The sequence below is a fragment of the Rhinopithecus bieti genome, unplaced genomic scaffold, assembly GCF_001698545.2.
Source record: "Rhinopithecus bieti isolate Rb0 unplaced genomic scaffold, ASM169854v2 scaffold_6710, whole genome shotgun sequence".
Classification (NCBI taxonomy): domain Eukaryota; kingdom Metazoa; phylum Chordata; class Mammalia; order Primates; family Cercopithecidae; genus Rhinopithecus; species Rhinopithecus bieti.
The window spans coordinates 2,673,376-2,684,066 of record NW_016805362.1 but is presented as its reverse complement, the minus strand read 5'-3'; positions in this window follow the sequence as shown (position 1 = coordinate 2,684,066).

Sequence of the window (10,691 nt, the reverse complement as noted above, 5' to 3'; positions counted from 1 at the left end):
GTGAAGTGTGGCTGGATTCTGAACCTAGTTTGAAGGTAGAGGCTGGAGGGTTTTGTGATCAACTGGGTTTGGGATGGGAGAGGAGTCAAGGACTACCCCATAGTTGAGCAGAGAAAGACCAGACTGGAGACAGAGGGAAGAAGGAAAGCTGTCATTAGAAGAGGCCAAGTCAATATAGATCATAGGGGAAAGGGCCTCTAAGGGCTGGCGGTAGAGGAAGAGCCTTAGGAGGAGGGGTCTTCTGAGGGGCTTTGGAGAAATTGGGGTGGTGTGAAATGGGGATTTGAGAAATATCACTGGAGGTTATGGATTAGATCCCTTTTAATATTTTTGGAGGGGCTTAAGTTAAATAAAAGGGCCAGGTGCAGTGGCCCATGCTTGTAATCCCAGCACTTTGGGAGGCCAAGGAGGGAGGATTGCTTGAGCCAGGAGTTCAAGACCAGTGTTGGCAACATGGCAAGACTCTGTCTCTACAAAAAAACTTGAAAAATTAGCCAGACATGGTGGCACACACCTGTAGTCCCAGTTACTTGGGAGGCTGAGATAGATGGTGGGAATGGCTTGAGCCCTGGAGGTCCAAGCTGCAGTGAGCCATGATGGCACCACTGCACTCCAGTATGGGTGACAGAGTGAGACCCTGTCTCTAAACTAATAAATAAAAAGAAATTTATTTGAAAAGAATGTTGTCTCTTTGGCCTGTGTTCTTCCACCCCATGTGACTAGCCTAAGCATGGCATTTGTCCCTTTACCAGGGATGGCCCAGGGATGGCCACGTACTCAGTCCTGGCCGGTGCTGTTGGAGAGACAGCTGGCTGGGGGATGGGGTGCTTCTGGGAAGGTTGCCTCCCTCCTAGGAAGGTCCATGTAGAATGTTTTCTGACCTCGATCACAGTCCTCGCTACAGTCATGATTGCTGCTCCTCCCAGTCCCGAGTGCTATTCATGCTTCATCTCTGTCACTTCTCATAACAGCTGCAGGAGCAGGCATTGTCTTCTTATTCTACATGACAAAATTGGGAGTAAGGGAAGTCAGGAGACTTGATTACCATCACACATCTAGTAAGAAAAATTACACATGAAGCCATTAGGACTGGCACCGAAGAGACGCTGAATAAATGGCATTGATCATTGTAATACAGGGACTTCCTCAGTTCCAGGGAGGAGGGGAAGGTCAATTTGTCCAGATTTATGTGCTTCTGAATTCACTATTGATTTTTATAGCTTTTCTGTTTCCCCCTTCACCATGTATTGGCATTTGTAAATATGGTCACATGTTTACCTGAGCTACAGTGTAACAGAAAGAACTTCAAGGTCTATAGACCTGGCTTTGAATCCAGGCTGCATCGCCTACTAGCTGTGTGACGCTGGGAGAGTTACTTACCAACTCTGAGCGTGTGTCCTCATTTATGAAATGTGGATAATAATAACCTCCGAAGAAAGACAGTTTGAGGATAATAAAGTGCTTTTTAGCTCATTGTCTGGAACACAGTCAGTGCTCGAGAATGCTAGGTATTATTACCCAAGTTATTGTGTAGACAGCTCATTTGGACAGATTGCATGAAAGGGCCAAATAAAGCAAGGTATGCAAGAGTGCTTTACAAATGCTTGTTATTATATTGTTAGAGAAACTCCACTGCACAGAGGAATTTGCTATATGGAAAATGGGCTGGGCGCAGTAGCTCACGCCTGTAATCCTAGCACTTTGGGAGGCCAAGATGGGCAGATCACCTGATGTCAGGAGATGGAGAACAGCCTAGCCACATCATGAAACCCTGTCTATTCTAAAAATGAAAAAATTAGCCAGGTATGGTGGCACATGCCTGTAGTCCCAGTTGCTTGGGAGACTGAGGCAGGAGAATCGCTTGAACCCGGGAGGCGAAGGTTGCAGTGAGCCGAGATCACGCCACTGCACTCCAGCCTGGGTGACACAGCGAGACTCCGTCTCAAAAAAAAAAGGAAAATGAATTCATACAAGAGATGTGCATGCCTAGTGGGCTAGAAATCTTGGTGTGGGGAATAGCACAGCCATGAAGGAAGGAGGGAGGGAGAGAATGAGTGAGAGAGAGCACGAGAGGGACAGTTGATCGGGAGTTCCGGGCCATGCATGCATTGCCATGAGGACTTCTAAAGTGCCCAGGATTTGGAAGGATACTAGGGGTAAAGTGAGAGGGAGTCTCCCAAGGAAATGTGACTCTGGACGCAAGTGATGTTTTTTTTCTGAAGCACCCTCAGGAGCTGCCTGGAGCCCTCAAAAACGTGGAGGCCTGAAGCGCTGCCCCTGGTCTGAGTTCCTGGAGTGTGGTCTGTCGCTGGGGAAGTCCAGAGCTCCAAGGCTCAGTGCCCAGGGGAAGCAGAAGTCACGGGCGGGGTGCAGGTGGACAGTGTCGCCGAAGGATCCTAGGCAGGGGGAAAACTGAATCCAATTCAAAGGGCCAGTACTTGGGGGCTCGACCCAGAAGAAGGTGCAGGGGAAATCAGGCGGGAAGTTGAGCCGAGAGCAGTAGCTCTGCATTGAGCTGTGGTCCAGGGGGCGCCATTCACTTGTGTAAAGCACAATCCCATCACCCTTGCCCCAGGTACACACGGTTACCCTGGCTCGAAAAGCTCCCAAATCAGGGAGTCTTTCAGAGCGATTCTATTCACACGAGACTGAATGAGACTGAATGCGGCATGTGGGTGGGTCACTGAGCCCCCATGGGAATGTGAATTTTGTGTTTTCATTTTGATGATGATCCTTAGAAAACAAACACACGGCCGGGTGTGGTGGCTCACACCTGTAATCCCAGCACTTTGTTGAGGCCGAGGCAGGCGGATCATGAGGTCAGGAGATTGAGACCATCCTGGCTAACACGGTGAAACCCCATCTCTACTAAAAATACAAAAAAATAAGTCAGGCATGGTGGTGCACGCCTGTAGTCCCAGCTACTTAGGAGGCTGAGGCAGGAGAATCGCATGAACCTGGGAGGCAGAGGTTGCAGTGAGCTGAGATCGCACCACTGCACTGCAGCCTGGGCAACAGAGCGAGACTCAGTCCCAAAACAAACAAAGCAAAACAAAAACAAATGCAAAAGCAAACAGAAAACGCCCACAATGTCTGTTTACTGAAGGAGACATCCAACCAAGTCGTTTCCTTCTGGCTTTGTAATCCAAAAATATCCTTCTAACATGTGTGTCCTCTCAGGATGACATGTGGCACCAGCCAGCAGTCGTCTTGGGTGGATTCTAGGATGGCAGAACATAAAGGAATGGCCTTTGTTTGTTTATTTATTTAGAGACAGAGTCCTGCTCTGTTGCCCAGGCTGGAGTGCAGTGGTGCGATCTCGGCTCACTGCAACCTCTGCCTCCCAGGTTCAAGTGATTCTCACACCTCAGCCTCCAGAGTAGCTGGGACCACAGCCGTGCGCCACGGTGCCTGGATAATTTTTTGTATTTTTAGTAGAGACGGGGTTTCACCATATTGACCAGGCTGTTCTCAAACTCCTGATCTCAAGTGATCCGCCTGCCTCAACCTCCCAAAGTGACGGGATTATGGGCGTGAACCACCACGCCTGGACAGGATTAGCCTTTGAATTTAGACCAATTCGCTTTCAGATATTGACTCTGGACAATTTTCTTAACCTCACTTTTATATTATGATTTTGTTGTTACAAAAGTAATTGTAAAACTTCAAACTATACAGATACACCAGGTAAAAGGTGAATTTCTTCCCTCTCTCGTCCTAATCCCTCTCCTATTTACATTTCTCTACTAGATTTTTCCAGCCCTTTTCCCAATATTTTGTGGTTTTGGTTGTTGTTTGAGTGGGACTTTTATTTTATTTTATTTTAATTTTTATTTTTTTTTGAGACGGAGTCTTGCCCTGTCGCCCAGGCTGGAGTGCAGTGGCCGGATCTTGGCTCACTGCAAGCTCCGCCTCCCAGGTTCACGCCATTCTCCTGCCTCAACCTCCCGAGTAGCTGGGACTACAGGCGCCCGCCACCTCGCCCGGCTAGTTTTTTTGTATTTTTTAGTAGAGACGGGGTTTCACTGTGTTAGCCAGGATGGTCTCGATCTCTTGACCTCGTGATCCGCCCGTCTCAGCCTCCCAAAGTGCTGGGATTACAGGCTTGAGCCACTGCTCCTGGCCTGAGTGGGACTTTAAAAAAAACAATTTCAAGTTTGTTATTGTTCGTACCTAGGAAAGTACTGGTGACTTCCTATTGGTAGCGTGTCCATCTGCCCCACTCCTTTCTCTCATTAGTGCTAATAGTTTTCAGCTGTTTTTCTTGGCATTGTTGAGCATTAGTTTTCTCATCTATAAAATGCAGATAATGTTGACCTTGCAGAGCTTTAATAAGGATTGGATGAGATAAAGTAAGGAGCTTAGCTTAGTGCCTGGCTCAGTAGGGGCCTGATTAATACGAACTTGTACTTTTACTAATATCATCCTCATGATGAGATCTTTTCTGTACAACTCTCTTCTCTGATTGTGGAGAAATGGATTATGGAGAAAAATGATTCAATCAGAGAAGGCTCTGCATATGGCTGTTTATACAGAAAGACTGATGTTAACTAAGGGACTGCCAATGTTTATTTTTTTACTCTGTTAAAAAAATTAAAATTGTGGTAAAATACACATCTTAACCATTTTTAGGTGTAGGCAGTTCAGTGGGATTAAGTACATGCTAATAGTTGTGTAATCATCACCACCATCCCTCTCCAGAATTATTTTCATCTTGCAAAACTGAAATTCTGGCCGGGTGCGGTGGCTCACACCTGTAATCCCAGCACTTTGGGAGGCCGAGGTGGATGGATCACGAGGTCAGGGGTTCAAGACCACCCTGGCCAAGATGGTGAAATCCCATCTCTACTAAAAATACAAAAATTAGCCTGGTGTGGTGGTTGGCGCCTGTAATCCCAGCTACTCAGGAGGCTGAGGCAGAGGATTGCTTGAACCCGGGAGGTGGAGGTTGCAGTGAGCTGAGATCGTGCCACTGCACTACAGCCTGGGCAAAAGAGCGCAACTCCGTCTCAAAACAAAACAAAAAACCCTGTAATTCTGTACCCATTAGGCAGTAACTCCCCTTTCCCCTTCCCCAGTCCCTGGAAACCACCATTCCATCTTCTTTTGTCATCAATTTGACTACTGTAGGTACCTCCTATAAGTGGAATTATATAGCATTTGTTCTTTTGTGACTGGCTTATTTCACTTAGCATCATCTCAAGATAAGCTCATGTTGTAGCATGTGTCAGGATTCCCCTTCTTTTTAAGGATGAATAATACTCCATTGTATTATACACCACATTTTATTTATCCATCTATTGGCCAATGGACATTTGAGTGGCCTTCGCTCCTTGGCCACTGTGAATCATACTATTATGAAATGGGTGTACAGGTCCCACGTGGTGGCTCATGCCTGTAATCCCAGCATGCCGGGAGGCCAAGAGGGGAGGATCACTTGAGCCCAGGAGTTTGAGACCAGCCTGGGCAACAAAGTGAGACCCCATCTCTCAAAAAAATACAGAAAAATTAGCCAGGTGTGGTGGCACAACCTATAGTCCCAGATACTTGGGAGGCTGAGCTGTGAGGATTGCTTGAGCCCCGGGAGGTTAAAGCTGCAGTAAGCTGAGATCAAGCTGCTGTACTCTAGCCTGGGCAACAAAGGGAGACGCTGTCGAAAGAAAAAAAGAAAAGACAGGAAAGAAACAGAAATGGTTGTACAAATATCTTGCAGAGTTTTCTGCTTTCAATTCTTTTGGGTATTAATGCCAGTGGGTTTTTGAGAGCTATAGATCACTGTGCAAAAAATCTCTGTGTACCTTTCATGGTGTCAGAAGCTCTGGAAAAAGTGGCCTGACCAGCGCACCCTGTGCTTCTTAGTCTGCTGTGACAGGAGGGAGGTGTCTGCATCTGATGATCACCATGTGTTGAGCTTGCAAAATCCCCGTCAGCCTGCTATCTGAGCGCTCAAGGCTGCAGAAGGCCCTGAATGAGTGTGAGATTTGTAGTTGTTAACTTTCAAGCATTCCACAAATGTACATTTTTCTATTGTACTGTATAGTTCCAATGGCTAAAATGATCCTGAACAATGTGCAGACTGCAAATAAAGCATCAACATTGGGCTTCCAGGAAAATAAAAATGCAGCAGGAAGAAAGAGCAGCAGGGAAAAAAAAATTACTGGGAAACACATAATGAAATGCCTCTGCTATCTTTTACATTTCTCCCGTTGTTTAAACTCTCTACGTTATTCAACACAGCATTGTTTGTAATGGCAGAAGATTGTAAATAACCTCAATGTCTGTCAATGGGAGATGGCTGGATAAATTATAGTCCTCCACACCAGGGGATACTGTATAGCTGTAAAGAAGAGTGCTCAGTCTCTTTGTTGAGAAAGGTCTACCAGACATTTGAAGTGAAATAACAAAGGCAAAATACTGAGTAGATTCTACAGTGTGTTGTCCTTTGTGGAAAAGGGAGCAAATGAGAATGTGTGTGTGTGTATGCATATAGAATATATTTTTATCCTTACTTGTGTATGTTTGATGAAACTCTGGAAAGATGCATAAGAAACCAATATTAGCAGTTTTATATGCAGGTAGGAGGGAGATTTTTACAGTATCACTTTTGTTTATTTTTTATTTCTGAGCCATGTGAATATATTACCTATGGGAAATAAAGAGCTTGTGTTTCTCCACCAGCCTGACCACAGGAGAGGCTCAAAATTGAAATTAGCTTGTATAGGCAATAAATAATTTTACTGTTTCTTGCAAGAAAAACAAATCTCTGTTACAGGCTATTCAGAATTTATCTTCTAGTCAAGGAAGCCAACTTCTTCCCATCTCAACCCTGTAGATGCTCAAGAAGTGACAGGGAGGGTGATGCACTTGAAGCCTCACTTGGCAGCTGATCCTAAGTGCTTTGGAGAAAGGAGAGCGTTGGGTCCGGGGCAGGGGGTCTGGAGTTGGGCAGGGGAGGAAATCAAGGCCAGAATGGACTGAACTGGGTTTTACTCGGGGCTTTGTCTGTCTCTGACACTGCCCTGGGTGAACTAGGTGGGAGCTGGGAGGCCCTCCCTAGTGCAGTTGGAAACCTTGGCTTGTATGGCTGGACCCAGAAGTTGGCTTGCTCAAAATCTAACAATCTACAGCAACTCTTAAGTAAGCAGGCAAGTGAACACACTGGTTGATCGAGTACCCACTTCCAGTAGACCAGAACCTCTACCACTGTTCACTCCAGAGGGTCCCCAGGCAAGATTTGCTTGAGCCTGGAAAGCCTATGTAGAGGTTCTCTGCTTTCTCACCTCCAGCTCACCTGGAGAGGCATAAACCCTAGGCTCTTTCCTCTCTACCAAGGAACCATCCCTACCCGAGGGATAGGTAATCTTAAGGGAATAATGGAGAGCTCCGAGGAACAATTAGAAGGCATCTGAGGAGCAGAAGCCCTGTGAAAGAAAGGTAACCGCCAAAACTCAGAGACTCTCTGATGGGCTAAATGAGGGGATCCTGGGGCCCAGCAACGTATGATCTACCAAGTCACTCTTACAAGAAAAGGATATACGTAAACGGAAAATAAATGTACAAAAAGAGATGCAGCAGGCAGATGTGAACAAGAAAAAGCTCAGGAAGTAATCTTACTATCAGACAAAACAAATTTACAGCAAACGAAACACAGCAGCAGCAAAACAACCTGACCAAAGATGAAGCAAGGTGCCGCATGCTGATAAAAGTAATGATGGACCAAGAAGATATAACAATTACAGATGCCTGCCCCTAATATTATACCCCTGAAATATATCAAGTAATTTGTGGTAGAATTAAGATGAGAGGCTGGGAATGATGGCTCACATCCATAATCCCAGCATTCTGGGAGGCTGAGGCAGGAGGATCACCTGAGCCCAGGAGTTTGAGACCAGCTTGGGCAACATAGTGAGACCCCATATCTACTAAAAAATAAATAAATAAAACAATGACAACAGAAAGAATTAAGTTGATAGATAAATCAAGAATTATAGTTGGAGATTTTGACACATACTCAAAAGCTGATAAGCAGAAAAAAATGACCAGGGATATGGAAGAGTTTAATAATGTGATCACTTATCTCAAATTAGCAGAGAGAAGTTTAACTTTACATTTCAGAAAAAAAATATTATTTTGAGCAAACACAGAACCGGCACAATATTTGTGTACTGTATCTGTGTCACAAAGGAATTCTCAGTGAATAAGAAAGAAATGACTTCATCTGAGCTATATCCTGTGGTGGAAATATAATTAAATTACAAATCAGTATTGGAAGATGTGGTAGCAAGAATAATGGCCCTGCAAAGATGTCCACACTTAAATTCCCAGAACCCATGACTGTATTACTTTACATGGCAAAAGTGATTTTGCAGATGTGATTAAGGTTAAGGGTCTTGAGATGGTGAGAGTAGCCTGGTTTATCCAGGTGGGCTCAGTTGAATCCCATCAGTCCTTAAAAAGGGGATAACCATTCCCAGCTGTAACCAGAGTGAGACATGGTTATGGAAGAATGGTCAGAGAGGTGGAATGTGAACAAGTCCTGACCTGCTGTTGCTGGCTTTGATGATGGAGGGAGGGGGCCATGAACCAAGGGCTGTGGGTGGCCTCTGAAAACTGGGAGTGGTCCTCAGCTGTAACAAAACAGCCAGTAAGGAAATGGGGATCTCAGGCCAAGCGCAGCAAGGAACAGCCTGAATGAGCAAGGAAACGAATTCTCCCTCAGAGTCTCCAGAAAGGAACACACAGCCCTGCCCATGCCGTGACTTTAGCCCGGTAAGACCTGTGTCCAGAACTGTAAGATAATAAATTTGAGTTGTTTCAAAGCCACTAAGCTTGTGGTAGTTTGTTACAGAGCAAGAGAGAACTAATACAGAAGACTAATGACAAATCCTGTATGACTAAAAATTTAAAATTATATCACTGAAAATTAATTCCTAGGTTAAAGAAGATATAGGGGTACATTAATCATCTGTTGCTATGTAACATAACTAATTATCCCAAGACTTAGTGGCATAAAATAAAACATTATCTCATAGTTTCAGTGGATCAGGAATTCAGGTGTGGTTTAGCTGTGTGCTCTGGCTCAGGGTCAAGGTGGCAGCTGAGGCTGCAGTGATTTTTTTTTTCTTTGAAATAGGGTCTGGCTTTGTCACCCAGGCTGGAGTGCAGTGGTGAGATCTCAGCTCGCTGCAACCTCCTTCTCCTGGGCTCAAGCCATCCTCCTACCTCAGCTTCCCAAGTAGCTGGGACTATAGGTGCATGCCATCACACCCGGCTAATTTCTGTGTGTGTTTTTTTTTTGTAGAGACGGGGAGGGGCGGGGGGAGGCTTGCCATGTTGCTCAGGCTGGTCTCGAACTTCCAAGTAATCCACCCGCCTCAGCCTCCCAAAGTGCTGGGATTACAGGCATGAGCCACTGCATCCAGCCTGCAGTCATCTTAAGGCTCATCTGGAGAAGGACCTTTTTCCAAGCCCATTCACGTGGTTGTTGGCAGGATTTAGAACCTTGCCACCTGTTGGACTGAGGGCCTCAGCTCCTTACTGGCTGTGGGCCAGAGGTTGCCCACAGTTCCTTGCTCTGTGAATGTCCCAGCATGGCCCTTTGCTCCATCAGAGTGAGTAAGAGAGCATGTGCTGGCAAGAGGAGTGTCATAGTCTTTTATAACCTAATCTGGGAACTGACATCTCATCACCTTTGTCATATTCTAGAAGCAAGTCTCTAGGACCAGCCCCCTCTCCAGGAAAGGTGTTACACAAGGCCAGGAATACTAGGAGGCAAGGATCATTGGAGCCAAGTCAGGAGCTGCCCTACCACAAGGAGAAATTACAAAATTCTTAGGATTGGATGATGATCAAAGTGGGACATGGTGATATTTATGTGATGCAGCTAAAACTGTACCAAGAGGGGAATTTATGGTCGTAAATAAAACTACAAACAGGGAAGATGGAAAAGAAATGAGCTCAGCTTTCAATTCAAGAAACCAGGATAGAGTAAATTCGAAAGAAGAAAAGAAGTAATGGTAAAAGCAGAAATCAATGAAATAGTAAAGTAAAACAAATAGTGAAGAGATGATTTTTCAAGATCTAAAGCTAGGTTTTGGCTAGTGAGTTGTAAGTAGGAGCTGTGTGTGCAATTTCTGAGGTGTTTCCTTTGTGGGTCCTGCGTGGATGTGATGCCAGGAGCAACATGGGGCATGAGGATGAGGATGCACCCCAAGGCTGCTGTCGAACTTTCATACCAGGCCTGGACTCCCTACATCTTAACTTTTACATGAGAGAGAAATGAATTTCTATCTTCTTAAGCTACTGTTTATTTGGGGGCTCTGTTATATATAGCTGAACCTAAGTCAGAACTAACGTGAAATTGAAGAGACAAAATTGTTATTATTTTAGATAGGAGACTTTTCAAAGTAAACCCAAGAGAGTAACTAAACCATTAGAACTAAAAGAGAATTAAAAGTTCAGCAGGTTTGGAGGTACAAAATAAATTTTAATAATAGTATCTTCTACTCTAGAAATAACTCATCATAAAATGTAAAGAAAATAAGGTACAAATTAAAATAGCAAAATCCCCAAACTCCATAGGCCTATAAATTTTCTAGGAGTTAACATAATAAAAAAGTCTGAAGACTTTTATAAAGAAAAATTAGAAACTCTATTAAAGAATATAAAATAAAATGTAAATAAACAAAGAG